This window comes from Bos javanicus, chromosome 10 (assembly GCF_032452875.1).
Source record: "Bos javanicus breed banteng chromosome 10, ARS-OSU_banteng_1.0, whole genome shotgun sequence".
Classification (NCBI taxonomy): Eukaryota; Metazoa; Chordata; class Mammalia; order Artiodactyla; family Bovidae; genus Bos; species Bos javanicus.
Window position 1 is genome coordinate 44,557,668 of NC_083877.1, and position 27,273 is coordinate 44,584,940.

The following is a 27,273-nucleotide window of genomic DNA, read 5'->3' on the forward strand; positions in this document are numbered from 1 at the left end:
CAAGACGGACCTTTGTTGACAAAGTAATGTCTCTGCTTTTTAATATGTGTCTAGGTTGGTGGGCTGCTGTCTATGGGGTCGCACAGAGTCAGACACGACTGAAGCGACTTAGCAGCAGCAGCAGGTTGGTCATAACTTTTCTTCCAAGGAGTAAGCGTCTTTTAATTTCATGGCTGCAGTCACCATCTGCAGTGATTCTGGAGCCCACAAAAATAAAGTCTGCCACTGTTTCCACTGTTTCTCCATCTATCTGCCATGAAGTGATGGGATCGGATGCCATGATCTTTGTTTTCTGAATGTTGAGTTTTAAGCCAACTTTTTCACTCTCCTCTTTCACTTTCATAAAGAGGCTTTTTAGTTCTTCTTCACTTTCTGCCATAAGGGCGATGTCATCTGCATATCTGAGGTTACTGATATTTCTCCCAGCAATCTTGATTCCCGCTTATGCTTCCTCCAGCCCAGCGTTTCTCATGATGTACTCTGCATATAAATTAAATAAGCATGGTGACACTATACAGCCTTGACATACTCCTTTCCCAATTTGGAACCAGACTGTTGTTCCACGTCCAGTTCTAACTGTTGCTTCCTGACCTGCATACAGGTTTCTCAAGAGGCAGGTCAGGTGGTCTGGCATTCCCATCTCTTTCAGAATTTTCCACAGTTTATTGTGATCCACACAGTCAAAGGCTGTGCCATAGTCAATAAAGCAAAAACAGATGTTTTTCTGGAACTCTCTTGCTTTTTCGATGATCCAGTGGATGCTGGCAATTTGATTTCTGGTTCCTCTGCCTTTTCTAAAAACCAGCGTGAACATTTGGAAGTTCACGGTTCACATACTGCTGAAGCCTGGCTTGGAGAATTTTGAGCATTACTTTACTAGCATGTGAGATGAGTGCAATTGTGCGGTAGTTTGAGCATTCTTTGGCATTGCCTTTCTTTGGGATTGGAATGAACACTGACTTTTTCCAGGTCTGTGGCCCCTGCTGAGTTTTCCAAATTTGCTGGCATATTGAGTGCAGCACTTTCACAGCATCATCTTTTAGGATTTGAAATAGCTCAACTGGAATTCCATCACCTACACTAGCTTTGTTCATAGTGATACTTCCTAAGGCCCACTTGACTGAGATCTCATAGAGGCAGACAAAATCTCCACACAGAGGCTCTAACTCAGCCCTCTCTACACTTCGGGACAGAGTTGCAGATTTGGATATTTGAGAGAATTCTGAAGGCCAGGGTTACGGGAGACATCCATGTATCACAAAAGACATGCATGTATCACAAGAGTTGGTGCCCCAGTGGAGACCTGAGGGGAAAAGACGAGCAGGGAAGGGAACAGGACCCAGGGCTGGTGGCTCCTGAGATAGATAGAGAAGCAGAGTCCGAGGTTTCTAACCCTCTCCCTCTCCTTTACCCCCTTGCCCAGATCTCCCATGGTGAGGCGAGAGCTACAGCCAACCATGCCTCCAGGGCGTAGGCGAGCTGCCGTCCATGTAGTTTAGAAAAAGGGAAGAACAGTCCAGGGGTTGGGTGCTGGTGGCTTTGCTCTGCGAGCTCCAGGAAGCCATTTCTGTGAGGTTATCCACTGCCAACAAGGAACATAGAAGGAGGTGGAAACCCAGAACTCTGCCAGGCTGAGCTGAGGGAAGACGGACTGACTAACGAGGGGGAGAAAAGAGACACCTGGAGTCCTTTCTCACAAGCCTTGAATTCATCTCACTGGATTTTACAACAGCGTCAAAGGCAGAGGGTGGGGTCAGGGCCACCCCTTCTCCTCTTTCATGCCATCTCCAGGTGGTCCCCACGTATTCTCTCATGACCGCATCTGGTTCCAGGTCCACCTGGAAATGCTCCAGCGAACAACCAGCCCTTCCCTCCACCAGCCACCTTCTCGCCAGCCTCCTGGACCAGCCTCCACTGCTCCTCAGCCTCTGCAGCGCCCCCTTGTGGCGCTCCCTCCTCTCACCCGTCAGATCCGGCTTGAAATGTTCACGACCAGGCCACCCTGAATGCTCCGGGCAGCATGCCCTTACTGGACTTATACATGTATTACTCTGCCATGTTGGTCTGTCTCTGCCAAACTGAAAGCACTGTGGGGTGAGGACTCTGTCCACATTCCTGTTGTATTCCCGGTGCTCAGCAGTGTCCCGGTGCCTGACAGCAGGCAAACCATGAAACCTTAGAGTGTTCCAGGCTCCACCTATGACGGTGAACTCTGAGATCACCTGAGGTTACATTCTGCTGAGGAATTCTTCTCTTGCTTCAAGACATAGCTCAACATTTTGACTCCCTAAAGTCTTCCTTCCCTGACGTACTATCCTACTAATACTTGACCCTTCCTCTGTAGCTGTCACCCCACTATTAGGGCTGATGGTTGCATAATTCCAACTGGCTTGGAAGAAATTCCGTTCACTCTATATGTATCTTCCCCAATGGAGCTGAAGTTCCTTGAAAACAAAGGCCACCCCCAGCCCTATTCCTTCATAGTTACTTTGCATAGAATTCACTGCAAAATATGCATTAATTCCATGTCTCCCAGGAAAGAAAACCAAGGCTTTTTCTCAGAAACAAGGACACTGGTGTGACTGGCAGGGGCAGGGATTTAGCAGGTTGAACTTCAGTGATGTAATATGAAGCACCATAGGGGTTGTAATTTTCAAAAAGGATTTGACTCACAGAAGATGTTTAAAGTGAATTTTGCTAAATTTATCTTTCCACTGACTTTCATCATAATATAAAAGATGCATTCAGATGGAAAACATTCTTACCTCAAGATGAAGAGGAGGCTTGGTGTAGTAGAAAACGCACCAGTTTTACAATCAGAGAGATGTGAGTTTGAATTTCACCTCTGTTCCTTATTCCTTGAATAAATCACTTAAGCTAGTAATTGTTGTCAGGCTGGCAGAGAGATCAGGTATAGGTGGAATACTGATGACAATGATGAAAGTAATTATTATTATAATCTGTCAACAGTGAAGACAAAAATGTTCTATAAGTAATAAAACACAAAATTAGAGTATACCCAGAATTTAGAGCTATATTTAAATAGCATTTGGCACCCCACTCCAGTACTCTTGCCATGGAAAATCCCATGGATGGAGGAGCCTGGAAGGCTGCAGTCCATGGGGTCGCTGAGGGTCGGACAGGACTGAGCGACTTCACTTTCACTTTTCACTTCCATGCATTGGAGAAGGAAATGGCAACCCACTCCAGTGTTCTTGCCTGGAGAATCCCAGAGATGGGAGAGCCTGGTGGGCTGCCGTCTATGGGGTCGCACAGAGTCGGACACGACTGAAGTGACTTAGTAGTAGTAGTAGTAGTATAACTAGTATACCTGGAGTATTCTTTCAATTACAAAGATGAAAACAAATTCAAAAAGGTTAAGCTAAAAGCAGAATTATTAAATCACAAGTCAGGGCATTCAGGTGTGTGTCTAGTTTCAGGCACATCTGAACCCAGAATTTCAGTGATCTCCTGGGAGCTCCGACTGGCTCTCCATGCCTTGAGTACACTTTAGCCATAGCATGGGTCCCATGAGTTGAGTCAATCCAGAAGGAAACAGAAATGAGTGGCCTGGGATGAGAAGGAACCAGGTCAGAACCCCATAGCACAGGGAAGGGCCATTTCCCAAAGCAAAACTGGGTGGTTTTACCAGAGGAAGAGAGTAAATGCTTCCCAGGCAAAATTAATTGCCTGGTTGATACCCTACAAGCAATCTGAATTAATTGTGCTTCAGTTGCTCCCAACTACTTTGTAAATATTGCTTCATTTAATCCCTTCACAGTGTAATGACATATGTGGTGCTATTCCCATCTTACAGTCATAGAACAGTGCTGGTGTAGTCACTAAGTCATGTCCAACTCTTGCAACCCCATGGACTGAAGCCCACTAGGCTCCTCTGTCCATGGAATTTTCCAGGCAGGAATACTGGAGTGGGTTGCCATTTCCTTCTCCAGGGTATCTTCCTGACCCAGGGATCGAACCTGGGTCTCCTGCATTGGCAGGTGGATTCTTTACTGCCAGAGCCACCGGGGAAGCTTATTTCACAGTCATATAAGGGTAATTGATAAAAGTAGTTCATAGTCACTTATATTAACTATATATTAACTTATACCATCATAGCATTTGTCTTGCTCGAAAACTGTTCGACATTATGATGAAAGTCAGTATGCCCAAAGCATGCCCAAAATATTCTACCTTCCTATCCTCCAAGATCTTGGAGCTTACCAACTCCTTGATGCCCTTCTTAACAAATACATCATTTATTTGAATTATGGTTATAATGACAAACATGTATTGAATTTACTATGTACAAGTGCTGTGCTAACAGCTTTACATAGATTATCTCCTTTCATTCTCCCCACTCTCTTATGAGGAAGGCACTGTTATCTCCTTGATTCAGATGAAGACAAAGAGGTACAGAAAAGTGAAGTCACTTGTCCAAGTGAATGGGGTCAGGATTCTAACGAGGGCTTCCCATACAAGAGCTTGCCCTCTTGACCACTACCAGGCCTGTAAGCGACCCCGAGCACATTATATCATTTACAACACATTGCATGTACTTCTTTATATAGCTAGCATAGTCACTGAGCAAGGCAGCTGCAATGGTAGTATAAGTTAAGACAAACTTAATATAAGAGATGGTGAACTACTTTATCACTTCCCCTTTTATGACTGCAAAACAGGAATTATAAAGCCAGGTATCACATCGTGTTGTGGAAGGATTAAATGAGGCAATATTTGTAAAGTAGTTGGGATAGTGCCTGATACACAGTAAGTTATCGTTATTGGTAGTGGTAGTATCGTCACCATCATCAAGCTAATCACTTCTGCTTGAGCCCAGCTGTCCTGGGGATGGGAGACCTGGATAAGAAGGGATGTCTGTGTAGACTGAGTCTCTCTTGGATCTACGACAAGAGAGAAAAGAGGAAAACATCTGGTTTCCCTCTTTTGTTTCTTAAGAGAAGGTTCAAAATAGGCTGAAGACCTAAATGTTAAGACCAGAAACCATACAACTCCCAGAAGAAAACATAGATGGAACATTCTTTGTTAATAATGGCTATCGTAAAAAAAAAAAACACACACACACAAATAACAAACGTTGCCAAGGATATGGAAAAACAGGAACCTCATGCACTATTGGTAGGAATGTAAACGGTGCAGCCACTGTCGAAACAGTACAGAGATTTCTCAGAACACTAAAAATGGAACCACCATATAACTCCGCAGTTATATATATACCTTGGATATATATCTGAAGAAAATGAAAACACTAATTTGAAAAGACACATGATTCCAATGTTCATGGCAGCATTATTTACAATAGCAGAGATATAAAAACAGCCTACTATGTACAATAGCAAAGATATGATGCCACTTATATGTGGGATCTAAAAAATTAATTAGTGAATATAACAAAAAAGAAACAGATTCACAGAATGACAAAACAAACTAGAGGTTACTAGTGGAGAGAAATAAGATAGAGGTAGGGCATTACGTGGTACCAACCACTATTAAATTACAAGGACATAGTGTAGAACACAGGAAACACAGCCAATATTTTATAATAACTATAAATAGATTTTAACCTTTAAAATTGTGAATCTTTATGTTGTACACTTGAAACTTATAAATCAACTAGACCTCAATAAATATATACATATATATTCCCCTACCATTCAGAGGGACTTCACAGGTGGCTCAGTGGGTAAAATATCTGCCTGCAATGCAAGAGATACAGGAGACTCAGACTCAATCCCTGGGTTGGGAAGATCCCCTGGAGGAGGGCATACCAACTCACTCCAGTACTCTTGCCTGGAGAATCCCATAGACAGAGGAGCCTGGTGGGCTACAGTCCACAGAGTCACATAAAGTCCAAAACAAGGCTGAAGTGACTTAGCACACATGTACCATTCAGAGACAAAAACCGGGCCAGGACACAACCAAGGAAACCAGCATTCTAAGACACGGAGAAGATCGTGCAAGACACAGCTAATGTGAATGCCAGGCTTTGAATCCAGGATTCCTAAGTCCTAAGCCCAGTGCTGCATCCCCAGAGGGTCATAAAAGGGGGCCTTTCTATGGCTGGCCCTATCTCCTACCACCACCTCCCCAAACGTCACAGTTTGTCTTTCTACCATCAGGCAAGTAGCCCAACTATTCCTGACGCCATCTGCTCTACATGACAGGAAAACAGGCCTGAGTCTTCACCCAGAAGGCTACAGTTCTGCCCATACCATTTGCTGGCCCTGATCAGAACGGACAGCAAAAGACAGAGCTGTTTGTGGGCGGAGCCTTCTAGTTTTCATCTGCTGAAATAAAATCTTGAATCTCAGCAGAATGTTTTCATAGGGAACATTCCTATACTTTGCTGGGCACACTTTGAGATGCAATTGCTAGGCTTTAGTGATGAAAACTAAAGCACATTCTTTATGGAATTCCCAAGGCAGGGAATTCAGAGACTACTGCCAACGGGAAGTTCAATGGGTCCCATCAGACCTACGGGAGTTGACAGACCAATCCTCAATTCTCCCTTCACCTCTCCTGCTTCATATCTTGGACACTCAGTTGCCAACTGTTCCTTATATGATTTATATTGTTTTGTTAATCTTTCAGCAATGTCCTTCCTTCCAAGTTTTTATTTATTTATTCCCTTGTGGAAATGAAAGAGCAAGTGCCAATCCCCTGCTAATGGATAGATAAGCCTGAAATACTAGCTAGAGCCACTAAAAATTCCCTACTCTCTCTCAGGTCCTCTGCAGCTAATGAGGAGAGGAGGCAGTCTAGAAAGTGAGCCTTTGAACCTGAGTCTTAAAAGCAGAGATGCTGTGGTTCAGTCATTGTGTCCGACTCTGTGATCTCGTGGACTGCAGCACACCGGGCTCCTCTGCCTTCACTAATTCCCAATTTGCTCAAATTCATGTCCATTGAGTAGGTGATACTATCTAACCATCTCATCCTCTGTTGCCCTCTTCTTTTGTCTTCAGTCTTTCCCAGCAGCAGGGTCTTTTCCAATGAATCAGCTCTTCAAATCAGATGGCCAGAGTATTGGAGCTTCAGTATCAGTCTTTCACGGTTGATTTCCTTTAGGACTGATTTATTTGAGAAATATGTTGATGGCCTAAAGGAAGGGAGGGAGAACTCAGCAGGGTTCCAGCACCCAGGATGAAGTACCCAGCTACTGCTCATAACTTGACCCTTTGGTCAAGCCTTAGAGGTGGATATTGGTAGAGGATTTCTATTTAAAAGAATGCACTCTGTGTCTTACCTCTTGTAATTAGACCAGCAGAGACTTTCCTCTTTAATCTTAAAGGTATTTCCCTAAGCCACTTCCTTGAAGTGACAAGCTTTCCCAACTCCTGAGTCATATAAGCTTCAAACATCATACACTGGACTAGTATTAGTGAACACCAAGATTATCTGTTCACCCTTCTCAGAGGTCTCTCTACTTCAACATTAGGTCCTTAAAGTAGTGAATTCCTGTTTCGCCCATCCCTGTCCCCTCACAACATCATGGATAGCATCATGGACTCAATAGACATGACTCTGAGGAAACTCCAGGAGATAGTAAAAGACAGGGAAGCCTGGCATGCTGCAGTCCATGGGGTTGCAAAGAGTCTGACATCACTGAGCGACTGAACAACAATGGCCTCCCTGACTCTTCTCTCGCCCATTCATTTTTGGAGTGGAAAAAATAATGAAACAGAGACCACAGTTCTGAGGTCCAGCTCTGGATCTACCACCAATTAACTGTGTCCATAGGTTTCAGTTTCTCATCAGTGATATGAGAGGTGGGTCGACATCATCTCTAAGACCCTTTTAACTCGTGGTCAGGAGGTCTCATCACTTTACCCACCCTGGGAATCAGGAGCAGTTAGGACAGTGTTCCAACAGACCTTGGCTAAAGGAGAATGGAATTTTGTGGCTGAAGATCTCTCAGTGGAGGGAACGGTAAAACTAGAAGAGCATTTTACTGAAGGGTATAAAAGCTCTTTTAGGTGCTTAGAAACCATAAGAGTCTACAGTTAATCAAAGGAGCTGTGGGTCCCAGAGAAAAACCTACCCTAGCTTTGTTAACAGTGGTGCACTGGTGGAAGCAGTCAGAACAGCTGAGCAAACATGACAATCATTTCCAAAGTTGGCAAGATAATAATTTGTAATAAGGATACAGCTCACACCCCTTGGATCTCTGTGGGTAGAATCTATGCCTAAGAATTTGATCCTGGGTTATATTAAAGAATAACTGTAGTTTCAAAGATTCTGCCAGTTCTTTGTATTTTTTTCCATGATAAAGTCATAGAGCAAATAATTCCTTATTTAGCTAAGCCCAAAATAAATTCTTGTATGTGCAAAGTCAGAACAAAATCACATTTCAAATGGTGGGAGAGAGCTACAATGCTTTATATGAATTTGAAAGTACTTCTTAAACTGGATAGAAAGATAAAGGGAGAAATTCCAATGACATGAAGAAGAGAGTAGACAGGATCAAAGTAATATTTTGTGGACCGGGGAAGGTAAATTGGTAAAACATATCTTGCAGTACTAATGTCTGATATTCAATGGTTGTTTCCTTTCTTGACCTGCAATTAACTTGCATTATCTCATTATTTTTGAAAATGGTTATAACAGGCCATTGTCTATTGTGATTGGAACTTTTCAGAAGTGAAGAAGGGTGGTTCCCTTCTTGGGAACCTTCCCTGGGGAATCAGTTCAGTTCAGTCACTCAGTCGTGTCCAACTCTTTGCAACCCCATGAATCACAGCACGCCAGGCCTCCCTGTCTGTCACCAACTCCCGGAGTTCACTCAGACTCACATCCATCGAGTCAGTGGTGCCATCCAGCCATCTCATCCTCTGTCATCCCCTTCTCCTCCTGCCCGCGATCCCTCAGGATTATGAATAAAAAATAGTCAAGACTTAGGAATTAAAAGGACGGTGAGGTTCAAGATACAGAAGAAAGAGAAAAACTGGTAGAAAAGTTTCCTGAGGGGATGCAGACATTAGATTCCATGGTATTAAAGTATTTGGGCACTCTATCTGGGTACACCATTTTTCAGACTTTTCCATTATTATCTGCCCCTCCCTACCCCTTAGTTAGAATGTCTGTCTTATGTCCCAGTCTCCCAAAAACAATTTTCTGTGCTCCACATGCTGTCAACCAGCTAAAAAGAAAGTATCCAGGACACGTTGTGCGATATGGTAGCTACTGGCTTCAGGCGGCTAACTGAGCATCTGAAATGCAGCTGGTCTGAACCGAGGTGTGTCCTAAGTGTAAAATGCATACCAAATTGTGAAATTTTGTATGAAAAAGAGTATAAAATATCTCATTATGAATATATTGATAAATGCTGAAATGATAATGTTTGGGGTATACTGGTTTAAATAAAGTATATTATTGAAATTAATTTCATCCATTTCTTTTTACCTTTTTAAATGGAGCTACTAGAAAATTCAAATTTTGCGATACAAATTTCTACCAAGAAGCAGTAGTCTAGACTAGTCTAGTACTAGTAGTCCAGTACTAGTCATGATAGTAGTTGTGTCTGATTAATGTTAGATGTGCTTTGTACTTAGTCAATTAGTCATGTCCAACTCTTTGCGACCCCATGGACTGTAGCCCACCCGGCTCCTCTGTCCATGAAAATTTTCCAGGCAAGAATACTGGAGTGGGTTGCCATGCCCTCCTCCAGGGAATCTTCCCAACCAAGGGATCGAACCCAGGTCTCCTGCATTGCAGGTGGATTCTTTACCATCTGAGCCACTAGTGCCTCATTGTATGCAACTATATATAGCAAAATAGAAACAGACTCACAGACATAAAAAGCAAAAGTAGCAGTTACCAGTAGAGAGAGGGAAGGACAGAAGGGCAGGATAAGGGTAGAATTTTCAAAACTGCCTTAAGAAGACAACACTTTATAATTTTGAACCTGTAAAGGCAAGAAGACCCCAGGTGGTGCAGTTGGTAAAGAATTTGCCTGCCAGTGCAAGAGACTTGGGTTCGATCCTTGGATCAGGAAGATCCCCTGGGGAAAGAAATGACAAACCACTCCAGTATTCTTGCCTGGAAAATCCTATGGACAGAGGAACCTGGAAGGCTACAGTCTATGGGGTTGCAAAGGATCAAACGTGATTGAGCACACACAGCACACAAGAAGATGGTACTTCAGCCTAAATTCTAAGCCACCTCTTGGAGAGTTACTCATTTTGCTTCCCCGGTGGCTCAGTTAGCAAAGAATCCACCTGCACTGCATGAGACCTCCTACAATGCAGGAGACCCAGGTTCAATCGCTGGGTCAGGAAGATCCCTTGGTGAAGGGAATGGCAGCCCACTCCTGGAGAATCCCATGGACAAAGGAGCCTGGCAGGCTACAGTCCATGGCATTGCAAAGACCTGGACATGACTGAGCGACTAACACTTTTGGTTGCAGAGCACAGGCTCTAGGCGCAGGGGCTCAGGAGTTGTGGCTCACAGGCTCTAGAGTGTGGGCTTAGTAGCTGTGGTGCTCAGGCCTAGTTGCTCTGTGGCATGGCATGTGGGATCCTCCTTGACCAGGTATCGAACCTGGTCTCCTGCACTGGCAGGTGGATTCTCGACCACCGGACCACCAGAGAAGTTCCCATGTAGTAACTCTTTTAAGCTCTCAGATGAGGAACTTGCTGACTCTCAACCAGTAAAGGGCAGAGCCAAGACAAAACATTTGGCTTTTGAAGCTTTAGACTATACTGCTTCCTGATCAGGGCTTCCTAGGTGACACTAGAGGTAAAGAACTTACCTGCCAATGCAGGAGACACGGGTTCAATCCTTGGGTGGGGAGGATCCTAGAGGAGGGCATGGCAACCCACTCCAGTATCCTTGCCTGGAGAATCCCATGGACAGAGGAGCCTGGTGGGCCACGTACGGTCCATTGGAGTCACACACAGTCAGACACGACTGAAGCGACTTAGCATGCATGCTTCCTGACCAACTTTTCTTAGCACATTCTACTGCAACACCATTTTTAGGTACAAGCTAGCATTCTAGTACATGGCTAAATAATAATTTACTTAATAAATCTATAAGTGGGCATTTTGACTATTTCTATTTTTCCTCTATTAAGCACTGCTGAGCTGAACCTAATTATAGCCTATCTTTGAGCCATCTGATGATTTCCTTGAATTAACAATGTGCATTTTCACAACAGCCACTTAGAACTGTGAGAATGGGTAACACTACCCACCCTCCTGCCTTTAGAGCAGGCCTCAAACAAGGCTGCAGTTCCATCTTGCTTTGACATTTCTCCACTAGCACCTACCAAGGTGTTAAATTTCCTGTCTTGAGGTTTCTCATCTGGTCCCCTTAAATAACCCACAAAGCTCCACCCTTTGGGGCTCCCTACTAAACAACACACACATACACACACACAGCCATGTGTCTGAGGTCCACAAACTTCTAGTATAGCAGTGGGGGAGTTTGGGGTAACAAAGTAGGTAAATTATAGGTTCGTATCACTGATGCTGGCTTGAAGCAGTTCTGTTTTCCTGACACTTCTAGTCTTATCTCCCTCAGATAATTTTCCATTTCCTGCCCTTAGACTGATACTGTCCTTTCTCTTAGTTTGAACCACAAAGACCTGCCAATATTCAACCACTTAACCTACGAAGACAGAAATTTTACCCGGTTCCACCTAACAAGGCTGAGGTGTTATTTACCCACTGGAGAACACAGCAACCATCTGTCATGTTGGGAAGCTGTTCAAAACCTAGGCAAACCCTTCCTATTTTGGGGGAAATCTCCATCTTTTAAATCCTGGTGTCCCTAGTGTCATGCCAGAAACTCACTTTCTCAGATTTAGTTAAGATTAAAATATATGAATGTGACCCAGTTCCCTCCAGTCAGATGCAAGATTTTTGATGCAGCCCAGAGAACAACAGGAATAGCCATTCTGCCTTTGATAAGAGGCAGGGACTGGAAGGGGCAGAAAGCTCTAGGGAAATTTCAAGTTCTTGGCCAGGGTAATGGTTATATGGTAGACCATATAACCACTTGCACCTTCTGCATGTGTGTTATTCTTTATTTTTTAAACAATGTTTTAAAAACTCAACTGTGGCAAAAAAAATATGGGAGAGACATGGAGCTTCCCAAAGGAGGAAGACAGAGGTCTTGATATCTTGGTATCAGCCATGTGAGCTGAAAGCTCATTGTGCTCCGAGGGAGCAGTTCTCCAGGCAATTTGGGCATAGTTCTTGACACACAGCCTCCAAGACTGTTTCTCTGGCTGTCCTAATGTTCTAGGAGTGTTCTACCATATATCCTTTAATAAATACTCTTCCTGCTCTCACTAGCTAGAGAAGACTCTCCTTTTTGACTAAGAGCTCTGGCTGCTACAAGGAAATTCAGGTTCTTTTCAGGCCAGATCTTGACTTGACACTAAAAACACAGTCCTCAGGGCCACTGGAATGCTGGCTTAGTGGTCCCTCCAGACTCTAGAGATTCCTCTGTTTTACAGTCGGAGCATACAGGGTTGAAACTATACATAGCATGCTTTGCTGCTTTTGAAACCATGGGTCATCATTAGTTAAATCCATTTCACCTGTAATCTGCCTATACTAGTCAAGTTTGTTTTAACTGTGGCTACATAAGACTTGCATTTCCTCCAAGCACCAACAAGCCTGAACAATCTGAAGTTTGAGTTGTTTTCCAAGAACTTGGAGTCAATTGTGTCTAGTTGCAGTTGAGCCGATTAAGACTGGATAGGACCACTGACCCTCCAACTGGGCATGTGCAAGTGTCTATTCAGTGACCTCTTGACATCAGAGGGATGAAAACCCCACCCTCACATCATGCTAAGTGCCTCCGTTTTGAACAGGTGTAGCTTAGTTACACCTGCACAGAATGACAGTTACCACACCTTTATCCAGTTACCTTTCCACACACTCCCCATGCCTCAGACCACTCTGTTTCTTTTTTCTTTATCTCATAATCTGAGCCCCTTGCCTCCATGAAGGCAGATTTGACACTTGTTTATCCATCTCCTCGCTTGGCTGACTTGTGAAAACCCTCTCTTTGTGGCAAACCTCCGTGTCTCAGCATTTCGGCTTACAAAACTAACCTGGTTCACTAACAGCTTCAATCAACTATTATTATCTGCTCTGAAAATCATACATTTTCCTATATTAATCTCCATTATTTTCCTTTTCCTCACTGCTCCCCAGAATATATTTGTAGACACACATACACACCAATACCACTGCAACGATCACCTCCATCGCAACCCAGGATGCCCAGGAATTTGTAAAAGTCATGACATACCCATGTAACAATAGAAGGTAAGGTTCATGAGCAGAGATACTTGTCTATTTTGTTCATTGCTCCATCACAGAATTTAGAATGATGTCTGGCCTATATTAAGTACCCAATAAGCATCTGTAAAATGAGGGAATACCCTGCCCTAAAACGCATTTGTCAACTAGTTCATCCAGCAAAGAACAAATGCTCATGGAGAGTGAATGTTGGTGAAGGCACTTGTCTGGTTGTCAGAGACGTCAAGGTAATTAAGATACAACTCTGCAAGTGAACAATTCAGGATGTTCTGCTTATTTTAGGAATACTGCAATCAACCCTCAGAATACATTTTGTCCCCTCTATAAGCCCATTTGCAGCTTCTCTTTAATGAAGATATGGGACAGTGCAGCTGGGAGGTTTCTTAAACCAGAAGCAATATCTTCCCTCCTCTGATCTCAGTTTCAGGCCAAACAGGAGGAAGATGACATATTAAAGTATGTGTCCACGTCTTTGGTCCATGCTAGTGCCCTGAACTCAATGGTTGTGAATCAACTTTGACCATGAATAAAGCAATATCAGGGTGGTGATCAGCAATCAGATCTTACCGCTCTTGCCAGCAGCTTTTCTTCAGATTTGAAATTAAGCCCACTATCTGGTCTGGCCCCTATATGATCCTCATCCTTAAATGAACTGGCTTCACCTGCCTCTCTGACCGCCTGGCAGTTGTGCTTCCTCCTCACCAAGCCTGCTGTCTCCAGCACAAGCTGGTCCCACCCTTGGTCTTTCCTCACTCACTCCCTCTTTTAGGAACATTCTCTCCACTTATGTTGCTTTCTTTTTTAACACTGAAACTTAACTTAAATGTCACCTCCTCAAAAAGGCTTCCCTTGGCCACCACACAAAGGCAATCATCCTGCCACCTCTTTAACATGACCTCGTTCCGTGTGTAGCAATTTGGGATGATTCCGTAGCTGGCATTTTTCTCATGTTTAACATTCTTCCTTTATCTTTCTTCCCGCTTCTTCTCTTCCTCCCTTTCCCCATTTTCCTTCTTTGGCTTTTCCTTCTTTGGCTTTCCATAGCTGGCATTTTTCTCATGTTTAACATTCTTCCTTTATCTTTCTTCCCCCTTCTTCTCTTTCTCCCTTTCCCCATCTTCCTTCTTCGGCTTTGTCTTGTTTGGTCCACCTGTTCCACTAGATTCTCAGCTTCATGAAAACAGAAGCTTATGGATCCAATTGACTCATGTGTTCCCAGTGACTGAAACAATGCTGTACATACAATAGACATGCAATACACATTTGCGCAAAGGCTACGTTCATCTAGATCTTTAAAAGTAGAGGCTAACATCATCCCTTCCATGATAAACTATCACCTGCTGTTTGTTAAGCAATTTGGGCAGAATTTTCACAATTGCAGAGAAACCATGCTTAAGGTAAAAATTGAGCTTTCTGAGAAAAGTGTGTGTTGGTATTATTGTCTGGGCCATCGCTGACTGAAGAAATGTGAAAACAGGAAATGATCTGAAGAAGACAACAGGTAAAATTCAAGATGTTCAAAAGTAAGTTATTATATTGTTCAGAGCATCAAATGTATCCCTTGTTAATATGAAATTTTTTATGTTCAATTTACTTCATACACAGCCTGGGGAACAATCATCTAACAAATCTGTTACCCTCTCTAAATGTTCTCCCACGCTCTACTACATTTAACCCTCATAGCAGCCTTATCTGCGTGTATGTGTGTGTGTCTGTGTGTCTGGGTGTCTGTGTGTGTGTTAACTGCTCAGTCACGTCCAACTCTTTGCAACCCCATGAACTGAAGCCTGCTAGGTTCCTCTGTTCATGCGATTTCCCAGGCAAGAATAGTGGAGTGGTTTGCCATTTCCTTCTCCAGGGAATCTTCCCGACCCAGGGATCAAACCTGGGTCTCCTGCATTGCAGGCAGATTCTTTACCATCTGAGCCACTAGGAAATCCCTAGCAGCCCTATGAGAAGGGCCTATTCTTTATCCCCCTTTTTCATATGAAGAAACTGAGCTCACTGAAAACAAGCAAGTTGCTCAAAAATGAAGAACTAAGTCTGCCTTCAGAGCAATCATAAATTGTTACTGAGCTCAGAAATGAGCAACAATAAAAATGCATATGGGTTAAGAGGAGTCTTTGGGGACATTTTTTAAATTGCCCTTTCTTTTTTGGTTCACAGCACAACTCCAGGAAAATACTCTGAGCCAATCCAAGGTCAGAAGATGATGACTGTGTTTCCAGCTCTGCAGCCAACCAACTGTGACAGTGAATGAGTCACTCAATGTTGCAGATGAGAAAGACACAATGGGAAAGAGTCTATTTGGCTCAAGATATTTTTCAGCAAAATGGTCTGAATATAATATGTTGCTCTTGGTGCATTCCTGGTTGATTTTAAAACATCAGCCTAATCAAACTGACAGTAGCTGAGCAACAGAGAAAAAGAGTCTGAGGTACTTACAGATGATGTAAGAAACATTTAATGACTATGTGGCAGAAAAACAGCTCATATCAGGAAATTTTTAAGACACCATTTGGAATACATGGTTCATTTCCATGTACAAGAGGTATGGATTCCCCATGACCTGAAAAAGCCTAAGCACAGTCAGTCAGTTCAGTCGCTCAGTTGTGTCTGACTCTTTGCGACTCCATGGACTGCAGCACGCCAGGCTTCCCTGTCCATTACCAACTCCCAGAACTTTCTCAAACTCGTGTCCATTGAGTCGGTGATGCCATCCAACCATCTCATCCTCTGTCATCCCCTTCTCCTCCTGCCTTCAACCTTTCTCAGCATCAGGGTCTTTTCCAATGAATCAGTTCTTTGCATCAGGTGGCCAAAGTATTGGAGCTTCAGCTTCAGGATCAGTCCTCCCAATGAATATTCAGGACTGGTTTCCTTTAGGATTGACTAGTTTGATCTACTTGCTGTCCAAAGGACTTTCAACACAGTCACCTTTTAAAGCTATGCAACCAATTTTGTACATTGTCTATATTCTATCTTAAAGAAAGTCCCCACAAAATCCAATGAGTCTGTGCATGCCCCACATGGGAAGAAGAGCTAAAAGTGAAATAGCCCTGCAAAAGCTAACAAAATTAGCCCTGCTGAGGGACTGCACCTTTACATCCCAAATCTACCTATTTTCTTCAGTCATGTTTAGAGATAAGCTGGGTTGGTGGGTTGGTGGGCTGGTTGGTGTGTTTATTAATCAAGCATACACAAAAATGAGAATTTAAGTAAATTTTTGTTAGTCATTTAATGTGTTTTAGAGGCTGATTTAGGGGATTATCAAAATGGATTTCGATAGGACAAAAGTGATACTATATTTTTATTTTAGCTATTAAAGCAATGAACTTGAATATGTGGTCAATCTCAGTTCAACCCCCAGAATTTTATGATTTGAATGGCTCTCATGTAAAATAAATTCCATTCCTTTTTTCTATTCTGTGACTTGGCAATAAATAATAGAGAAGACTTAAAAGAAACACTATTATATTATTAAAATTATTCTGAGGCCATTTTGCACAGAATTTTTAAAATGTTAAGTAATGTTAACACCTAATTACAAAAACAATGGATAAGCAGCATTCACATTCTAATTGTTCCCCAAACGTGGACAGCATTGGGGTGATGGTGGTGGTTTACTCTCTAAGTCATGTCTGACTCCTGTGACCCCATGGACTGTAGCCTGCCAGGCACTTCTATCCATGGGATTTCTCAGGTAAGAAAACTGGAGGAGGTTGCCATTTCTTCCTCCAGGGGATCTTCCAGACCCAGGATCAAACCCAGGTCTCCTGAATTGCAGGCGATCTCTTGCATTGCAGGCAGATTCTTTACAGAGGACACACACACACAAAAAATGACAAGAGAATGTTCATCTTGCCAGTCAGATAAGTAGAAGCAGCACAGGAAATAGTACATCCAAAAGGTCATCACATCCATCACAACAGTGAGTTAACAATTTTAAAGTTTGGGGCTTCCTAGGTGACTCAGTGGTAAAGAATCCGCCTGCCTACCAATGCAAGAGATGCAAGACAAGTGGGTTTGATCTCTGGGTCAGGAAGATCCTCAGGAGGAGGAAATGGCAACCCACTCCAATATTCCTACGTAGAAAATTCCAAGGACAGAGAAGCCTGTGGGCTACAGCCCCTGAGCTCGCAAAGAGTCAGACATGACAGAGAAACTGAGCACAAGCGTGAGCACGTGAACTTTAAAGTTGATATTTTCTGAAAGCTTTTGCTGAAGTCAGTGAGTCATCAGAGCTTTACTCCTGGAACACTTGAAAAGGGAATTTGTTTTCCTTCTAGCCCGGCTAAATTGCAGTTTTCAGGATCTTAGATTCACAGGTTATTTTTGTAGGGGCTTAAGAAAGGGATCAAATTGCCAACATCCGCTGGATCGTGGAAAAAGCAAGAGAGCTCCAGAAAAACATCTATTTCTGCTTTATTGACTATGCCAAAGCCTTTGACTGTGTGGATCACAATAAACTGTGGAAAATTCTGAAAGAGATGGGTATACCAGACCACCTGACCTGCCTCTTGAGAAATCTGTATGCAGGTCAGGAAGCAACAGTTAGAATGGGACATGGAACAACAGACTGGTTCCAAATAGGAAAAGGAGTACGTCAAGGCTGTATATTGTCACCCTGCTTATTTAACTTCTATGCAGAGTACATCATGAGAAATGCTGGGCTGGAAGAAGCACAAGCTGGAATCAAGATTGCCGGGAGAAATATCAATAACCTCAGATATGCAGATGACATCACCCTTATGGCAGAAAGTGAAGAGGAACTAAAAAGCCTCTTGATGAAAGTGAAAGTGGAGAGTGAAAAAGTTGACTTAAAGCTCAACATTCAGAAAACAAAGATCATGGCATCCGGTCCCATCACTTCATGGGAAATAGATGGGGAAACAGTGGAAACAGTGTCAGACTTTATTTTTGGGGGCTCCAAAATCACTGCAGATGGTGACTGCAGCCATGAAATTAAAAGGCGCTTAGTCCTTGGAAGGAAAGTTATGACCAACCTAGATAGCATATTCAAAAGCAGAGACATTACTTTGCCAACAAAGGTCCGTCTAGTCAAGGCTATGGTTTTTCCTGTGGTCATGTATGGATGTGAGAGTTGGACTGTGAAGAAGGCTGAGCGCCGAAGAATTGATGTTTTTGAACTGTGGTGTTGGAGAAGACTCTTGAGAGTCCCTTGGACTGCAAGGAGATCCAACCAGTCCATTCTGAAGGAGATCAGCCCTGGGATTTCTTTGGAAGGAATGATGCTAAAGCTGAAACTCCAGTACTTTGGCCACCTCATGTGAAGAGTTGACTCATTGGAAAAGACTCTGATGCTGGGAGGGATCGGGGGCAGGAGGAGAAGGGGACGACAGAGGATGAGATGGCTGGATGGCATCACTGACTCCATGGACGTGAGTCTGATTGAACTATGGGAGTTGGTGATGGACAGGGAGGCCTGGCGTGGTGTGATTGATGGGGTCGCAAAGAGTCAGACACGACTGAGCGACTGAACTGAACTGAACTGAAGAAAAGGAAAAAAGGGTATGTTTATACCCTGTTTTCCCAGTACCTTTTTCAAGTTTTCCATTTCCTGTTAAAACCTGACTTGTGTGTTTGGAGTGGGGATGGGGGGTAGGTAGGGCAGGGGGTAAGGGAAGGACATTCTCTTTGAAGCACAATTGAAATCCCAGATCTGGGTAAAAACTGCCTCATCTCCACCTAATCATGATCTACATTACACTGCTTCCCACCCACCACTTCCTTCTCACCCAACAAACCCTCCCCCTGCACACCTCACTGTGTCTGTGGTTTATCTTTTCTGACCAAAAATGAATCCTAACTGGGCAAGGGGGTGAAGAGAGAAAGATAAACAAGAAATGCAACAACCATGACCATAACCACCAATCAATTACTGATATTCCTCATGGGCCACCCCTGAACCTGGGAAGAAAGACACCCCCAGAGGTAGAGTTAGAGACCATTATCCCTTATGATTACAGATACAAAGAAGCCCTTAAAAGTACTCAATTCAGTTCAGTTCAGTCACTCAGTCGATCCCATGGACTGTAGCATGCCAGGCTTCCCTGTCCATTACCAACTCCCAGAGCTTGCTCAAATTCATGTCCATCAAATTGGTGATGTCATCCAACCATCTCATCCTCTGTCCCCCTTCTCTTCCTGCCTTCAATCTTCCCCAGCATCAGGGTCTTTTCCGGTGAGTCAGTCCTTCGTATCAGGTGGCCAAAGTATTGGAACTTCAGCTTCAACATTAGTCCTTCCAATGAATATTCAGGACTGATTTCCTTTAGGATTGACTAGTTTGATCTCCTTGCTGTCCTAGGGACTCTCAAGAGACTTCTCCAACACCACAATTCAAAGCATCGATTCTTTGACGCTCAGCTTTCTTTATGGTCCAACTCTCACATCCATACAAGACTACTGGAAAACCATAGCTTTAACAAGATGAACCTTTGTTGGCAAAGTAATGTCTCTGCTTTTGAATATGCTGTCTAGGTTGGTCATAGCTTTTCTTCCAAGGAGCAAGCGTCTTTTAATTTCATGGCTGCGGTCACCATCTGCAGTGATTTTGGAGCCCAAGAAAATAAAGTCAGCCACTGTTTCCATTGTTTCCCTATCTATTTGCCATGAAGTGATGGGACCGGATGCCATGATCTTTGTTTTCTGAATGTTGAGCTTTAAGTCAACTTTTTCACTCTCCACTTTCACTTTCATCAAGAGGCTTTTTAGTTCCTCTTCACTTTCTGCCATAAGGGTGGTGTCATCTGCATATCTGAGGTTATTGATATTTCTTCTGGCAATCTTGATTCCCACTTATGCTTCATCCAGCCCATCATTTCACATGATATACTTTGCACAGAAGTTAAATAAGCAGGGTGAAAATATACAGTCTTGACATACCCCTTTCCCACTTTGGAACCAGTCCATTGTTCCATGTCCGGTTCTAACTGTTGCTTCTTGACCTGCATACAGATTTCTCAGGAGGCAGTTAAGGTGGTCTGGTATCCCTATCTCTTTATGAATTTTCCACAGTTTGTTGTGATACACAGAGTCAAAGGGTTTGGTGCAGTCAATAAAGCAGAAGTAGATGTTTTTCAGGAACTCTCTTGCTTTTTCAAAAATACAACGGATGTTGGCAAGTTGATCTCTGGTTCCTCTGCCTTTTTTAAGTCCAGCTTGGACATCTGGAAGTTCTTGGTTCACATACTGCTGAAGCCTCGCTTGGAGAATTTTGAGCATTACTTTGCTAGAGTGTAAGATGAGTGCAATTGTGTGGTGGTTTGAACATTCTTTGGCATTACCTTTCTTTGGGGTTGAAATGAAAACTTACCTTTTCCAGTCTTGTGGCCACTGCTGAGTTGTCCAGATTTACTAGCATATTGAATGCAGCACTTTCACAGCATCATCTTTTTAGGATTTGAAATAGCTCAACTGGAATTTCATCACTTCCAATAGCTTTGTTCATAGTCATGCTTCCTAAGGCCCACTTGACTTCACATTCCAGGATGTCTGGCTGTTGGTGAGTGATCACACAATTGTGGTTATCTGCGTCATGAAAATCTTTTTTGTATAGTTCTTCCTGGTATTTTTGCCACTTCTTCTTAATATCTTCTGCTTCTGTTAGGTCCATACCGTTTCTATCCTTTATCAAGCCCATCTATGCATGAAATGCTTCCTTGGTATCTCTAATTTTCTTGAAGAGATCTCTAGTCTTTCCCATTCTATTGTTTTCCTCTATTTCTTCGCACTGATCACTGAAGAAGGCTTTCTCATCTCTCCTTGCTATTCTTTGGAACTAATTTAGCAATATAAAAAATAATTTACACAATGACCAGGTGGGGTTTCTTCCAGGAATTCAAACTGGTTTGATGAATGAAAAGCAATCAGTTAACCATATTAAGGGAGAAGGAAATGGCAACCCACTCCAATATTCTTCCCTGGAGAATCCCGTGGACAGAGGAGCCTGGTGGGCTGCCGTTCATGGGGTCGTACAGAGTCATACACAACTGAAGCGATTTAACAGCAGCAACCATATTAAGAGGCTAAAGAAGAAGGGGAAAATGTCAAATGATGATATCAGTTAATGCAGAAAATGCATTTGGCAAATTCAAAAGTCATTTGCTCATTCATGATACTAAGGAAAAAGCTCTTAGAAAAAATAAAAGAGAATGTCCTCAACTTGACAAAGAGCATCTGTAAAACATCTACAGCTAACATCATACTTAATAGTGAAAGACTGAGTGCCTTTTCCCTAAAATCAGGAATTTAGCCAGGATTCTCACTGTCATCACTCTTACTCAACACAATGCTGTATTTCTATTTAGTGCATTAAGGTAAGAAAAGGAAATGAGATACATACAGAACAAAGAAGAAATAAAACTGTTCCTACTTGCAGATGACATATGCAGAAAATCCCAAGGAATCTACAACAACAACAAAAATCTAGAATAAGTGACTTCTGCAAGGTTGTAGGTTACAAGGTAAACATACAAAATCAACTGTACTGCTATACACTAGGAATTAACACAGATACAAACATGCATAATCACTCAAAGAAAAGAGAAAGAAATACTTAGTTGTAAATCTAAGAAAACATGTATATGACTTATAAGCTGAAAATTACACAATACTGATAAAAGAAGTCAAGGAAATCTAAAATAAACAAAGAGCTAGGAAAAGTCACTGTAGTAAAGATGTCAATTCTCCCAAACTGACTGACATCTAATACAACCTCTACCAAATCTCAAAGAGAGTTTTTGCTGATATAGGCAAGTTTATTTTAAAATGCATGTGGAAAGGAAAATCAATAGAATAACTAATGGAACTTTGAAAAAGAAGAATAAAATGAGAGGAATCCATCTATCTGATTTCAAGACTTATTGAATAGTTACAAAAATCAAGACTGTGTGGTATTAGTGGAAAGACAGACGCACAGTTAGTAGAACAGAGGAGAAAAGCCAGAAATAGATACCAAAATGCCCAAATAACTTTTGACAAAGATGAAAAAGCAGTTCAATGGAGGAAAAGATAGTCTATTCAACAAACAGTGCTTGAAGAAATTGCACATCAATAGGCAAAGAAAGAGCCTTGACCTAAACTTCATACGTTATACATAAATTAACTCAGAATGGTTCATAGGCTTAAAGGGTAACATGAAACTATAAAACTTTTAGAAAAAAAAAAAAAAAAACAGGAGAAAAGGGGGCAGGCAAAGATAATTTGACACCAAAAGCAAGATCTATAAAAGAAAAAATTGTTATAATAAACTTCAGCAAAATTAAAAACTTTTACTCTATGAAAGCTCTGGTAAGTCAATGAAAAGACAAGCCACAGAGTGGGGAAAATATTTGCAAGCAAAGAATATATAAAGAATTCAAAACTCAACAGAAAAAGCAAATAACCCATGGGCAAGACACGAATAGACATTTCATCAAAGATGATATTTCAATGGCAATAAGTACATGAAAAGATGTTAAATATCATTATCCACGAGGGCAATACAAATTAAAACCACAATGCTCTATTACCAAATACCTATCAAAATAGCTAAAATAAAAAAATAATAACACCAAATTTTGGAGAGAAATCAAATCACTGTTGCATTACTGGAAGGAAGCAAAAGGGTATAACCACTCTGAAAAATATTGTGGCAGTTTCTATAAAAATGAAGCATACCAGTGACTAAAACAGTGTGGTATTGGCACAAAAACAGACATAGATCAATGGAACAGCATAGAGGGCCCAGGAATAAACTCATACACCTACAGTCAATTAATCTTCAACAAAGGAGGCAAGAATATACAATGGAGAAAAGACAGTCTCTTCAGCAAGTGATGTTAGAAAGCTGGACAGTTACATGTAAATCAATGAAATTAGAACACTCCTTCAATCATATACAAAAATAAACTCGAAATGATCTTAAATATAAGACATGACCCTGGAAAACTCCTAGAAGAGAACACAGGCAAAACATTCTCTGACATAAATCATATCGATATTTTTTTAGATCAGTCTCCCAAAGCAAAAGAAATAGAAGTAAAATAAACAATTGGGACCTAATCAAACATAAGTGCTTTTGCACAGCGAAGGAAATCATCAATAAAATGAAAAGACAGCCAACATTTTGGAAGAAAATATTTGCAAACCATGTGGCTGTTAAGAGATAAATTTCTGAAATATAAATGGCTTGTATAACTCAATATCAAAAAACCAACTCAAATCAATAAATGGACAGAAGACCTAAATAGACATTTCTCCAAAGAAGACATGTAGAGGGCTGACAGGCGTATGAAAAGATGCTCATACCACTAATTACTAGAGAAATGCAAATCAAAACCACAATGAGATATCACCTTTACCTGTCAGAAGGGCCATCATCAAAAAGTCTACAAACAACAGACACTGGAAGAGTGTGTAGAAAAGAAAGCCTCTTGCACTGTTGGTGGGAATATAAATTGGTGCCACCACTATGAAAAACAGGATGGAGTTTCCTTGAAAAACTAAAAACAGTGCTACCATATGATCCAGTAATCCCACTCCTGGGAATATATCCAGAAAAGACACACACTCTAATTTGAAAAGATACATGCACCCCAATGTTCATGGCAGCATTACTGATAATAGCCAAAACATGGAAGCAACCTAAATGTCCACTGACAGATGAATGGATTAAAAAAAGATGTGGTAAAATATATATATAATGGAATACTACTAAGCCATAAAAAGAATGAAATAATGCCATTTGCAGCAACATGGATGAACCTAGAGATAATCATATCAAGTGAAGAAAGTTATAGAAAGACAAACATTGTATGATATCATTACATGTGGAATCTAAAAAATAATACAAATAAATCTATAAAACAGAAAGAGACTCACAGACATTTTAAAAACTACAGTTACCAAAGGAAAAAGGAAAGGGGAGGGGATAAGTTAGGAATATGGCATTAATAGATACACACTACCATATATAAAATAGATATAAGCAACAAGGATTTACCGTATAACACAGGGACAAGCATTCAATATCTTGTAACCTATAATGGAAAATAATCTAAAAGATATATATTTACATAACTGGAATCACTTTTCTGTACACCTGAAACTAACACAATATTAAAAATCAACTATATTTCAATAAAATAAAAAATAAAAGCTAAAAAAACCTTAAGCACCCAATGATCATATGACCCAACAATGGCACTCCTGGACATTTATCCCAAAGAATGAAACTTAGTTCCCATAAAAATCTGTACATAAATAAAGAGGCTTCTTTATTCACAACTGCCAAAAAATTGGAAACAACTCATACATCCTTCAATGACTGATTAAACAGACTGTGGTACTTCTGTGTTGTGAAATATTATTCATCAGTAAAAAGGAATGACTGATTGATAGATACAACAACCTGATAAACCTCCAGAGAATTATGCTGAATGAAAAAAGTCAATCTCAAAGGCTTTTTTCATACACATCTAAATGAATGATTCCACTTCTATTATATACTTAAAATGACAACACTAAGAAATGAAGAACAGATTAGTGGCTATAAGGGATTCAGGCAGAGAAGGGTGTGGAAAGAAGGTGGGTGTGGTTATAAAGGGATTATATGAGCAATCCTTATGATGACAGCTCTGTTCTGTATCTTGACTTTTTAATGTGAATATGCCAGCTGTGATACTGTACTATAATTTTGCAAGATGTTACCACTGGGGGAAACTGGATAAAGGTTACACAGGATCCCTCTATTTTACTTCTTAAAAGTGTACATGAATCTATGGTTATCTCAAAATAAACAGTTTAATTTAAAAAATTACAATTAAAATCATTAAAATTAACCCCTGATCTCTGTAAGAAGTGCCTTATCTCCACTGCATCCTGTCATACATCACACCTTTCCTCACCCACTCTCATCCAACCCACACACAAACCACACAATATCTAAGAGGGTAAGGGAAGGGAAAGAGAGGGTTGTGAGAGATAGCGACACATGAAAAGTGCTGCTGCAAGGACCATCCACACAAATCAACCATCAGTGTTCTTCATGGCCTAACCTCCCTCCCACTTTGAGAAGCATGAGGCTCTGAGTGTGCAAAAGTCTCTCAGTCGTGTCTGACTCTTTGTGACCCCATGGACTATACAGTCCATGGAATTCTCCAGGCCAGAATACTGGAGTGGCTAGCCTTTCCCTTCTCCAGAGGATCTTCCCAGCCCAGGGATTAAACCCAGGTCTACTGCATTGCAGGTGGATTCTTTACCAGCTGAGCCACAAGGGAAGCCCTTGGACCATCCACACCAATCAACCATCAGTGCTCCTCATAGCCTAACCTCCCTCCCACTCTGAGAAGCATAAGGCTCTGAGAGGCAGGGTCAGAATTTAGTAATCCATCCAGGGATTACTATCTGGTGACTTGTCTTTGTCCTGGCTGACTCCCTGGCTACCTCTGACATCTCTCATGAACCTCTCTCACTCTACCTCTTACCATCCTGCTTCCCTTTCCACTGCCCATATCTGTTTCTTAGCTTTGACACTGATTTTTCTACTATCTGCACAAAACAATCTCATCATTTCTCTCCTCTCTTTTGGAAACACTCAGGCCTTTTGAGATAGCAATCCTTAACAAATCTCAAAAGGCCTAAATGTTTCCAAAAGAGAGAAGAGAAAGGATGAGACTATTTTGTGCAGAGAGTAGGAAGAAGAAAAAAAACAGTCAATCCTAAAGGAAATCAACCCTGAACATTCATTGGAAGGATTGATACTGAAGCTGAAGCTCCAATACTTTGGCTACCTGATGCGAACAGCCGACTCATTGGAAAAGGCCCTGATTCTGGGAAAGTTTGAAAGCAGGAGGAGAAGGAGACGACAGAGAATGAAATGGTTGGATGGATCACCAACTCAATGAATATGAGTTTGAGAAAGCACCAGGAGATGGTGAAGGACAGGGAAGCCTGGCATGCTGCAGTCCATGGGGTCGCAAAGACAGACATGACTGAGCGATTGAACAACAACAAAGTATTGCATTTCCTTTTAGTCTTAATAACAAAAGGATGCCCTCTGAGATAAAACAATGACAGTATTGTCTCCTCCATGCTTCAATTTACTTTCTTTAATTTCTACCAGGTACAGAAAGATAATGGGTTACATTCTTTTTTTTTTTTTTAATTTTATTTTATTTTTAAACTTTACAATATTGTATTAGTTTTGCCAAATATCCTTCTTGACTCTCCAGCAGTTGCCAGCTCTGGTTATACGTGATGACCCCTGAAGGGAAGGAGATTTTTTAACAAGCACCAAAGGCTGGCCCTAATCCCCATTCACTGGCCCAAAACTTGGAGGCTGGGCATCATAAGCATGGGTATCTTTATGAACTAGCTCCAAAGATTGTTCTGATACCAAGGCACTGCTTAGAACCATAATTTTACAAAAAGTACTAAAAGAACATTTATCCCTAATTCACAGGAAAGCAGATTCCATATAAATTAATCCAAAGCCAGCAGGCTCCTTGGGCAGCAGGGCCCTGAGGCAGGACATCTAGAAGAGGTGGAGCTGGATTAGAAGCTGGGCACCTGGGTTGACTCCGGGAGGTACTGACGTTTATGAGGAATAACACATTCCCTGAGTAAACTACAAAGATTCATGTCTATTGAATTACAAGAGAAAGAGAAATGGGTCCTGCCTCAGTGGGAGCTGACACTGCCTTCTTTAAAATAAGCCTCAGTAAATATTTCAAGAATATTGATTTGAAAGGACCTATATTACTTTGCTAAGGCACCTGTAACAAAGTACCACAAACTGGATGAAACAACGGGAATTTACTCTGTCACAATTCTGGAGGGTAGATATCTGAAATCAAGGTATCAGCAGGGTTGGTTCCTTCAGGGCTATGAGGGACAGATCTGTTTCAGACCTCTGTCCTAGCTTCTGATAGCTTCAGATGTTCCTTGGCTTGTAGTTAGCTATCTTCTCCAT

The 27,273-nt window shown here is 41.7% G+C and overlaps 1 long non-coding RNA gene across 2 annotated transcripts in view; it reads right to left on the reverse strand.

The window, feature by feature from the left end:
• The window catches only part of LOC133256160 (uncharacterized), a 183,008-nt gene that overhangs the window by 38,678 nt on the left and 117,057 nt on the right, over window positions 1-27,273 (reverse strand). For both annotated transcript variants that reach the window (XR_009739112.1, XR_009739113.1), the window contains one exon: window positions 2,766-2,960. This is a non-coding gene — a long non-coding RNA (uncharacterized LOC133256160). The remainder of the gene's footprint in view (window positions 1-2,765; window positions 2,961-27,273) is intronic.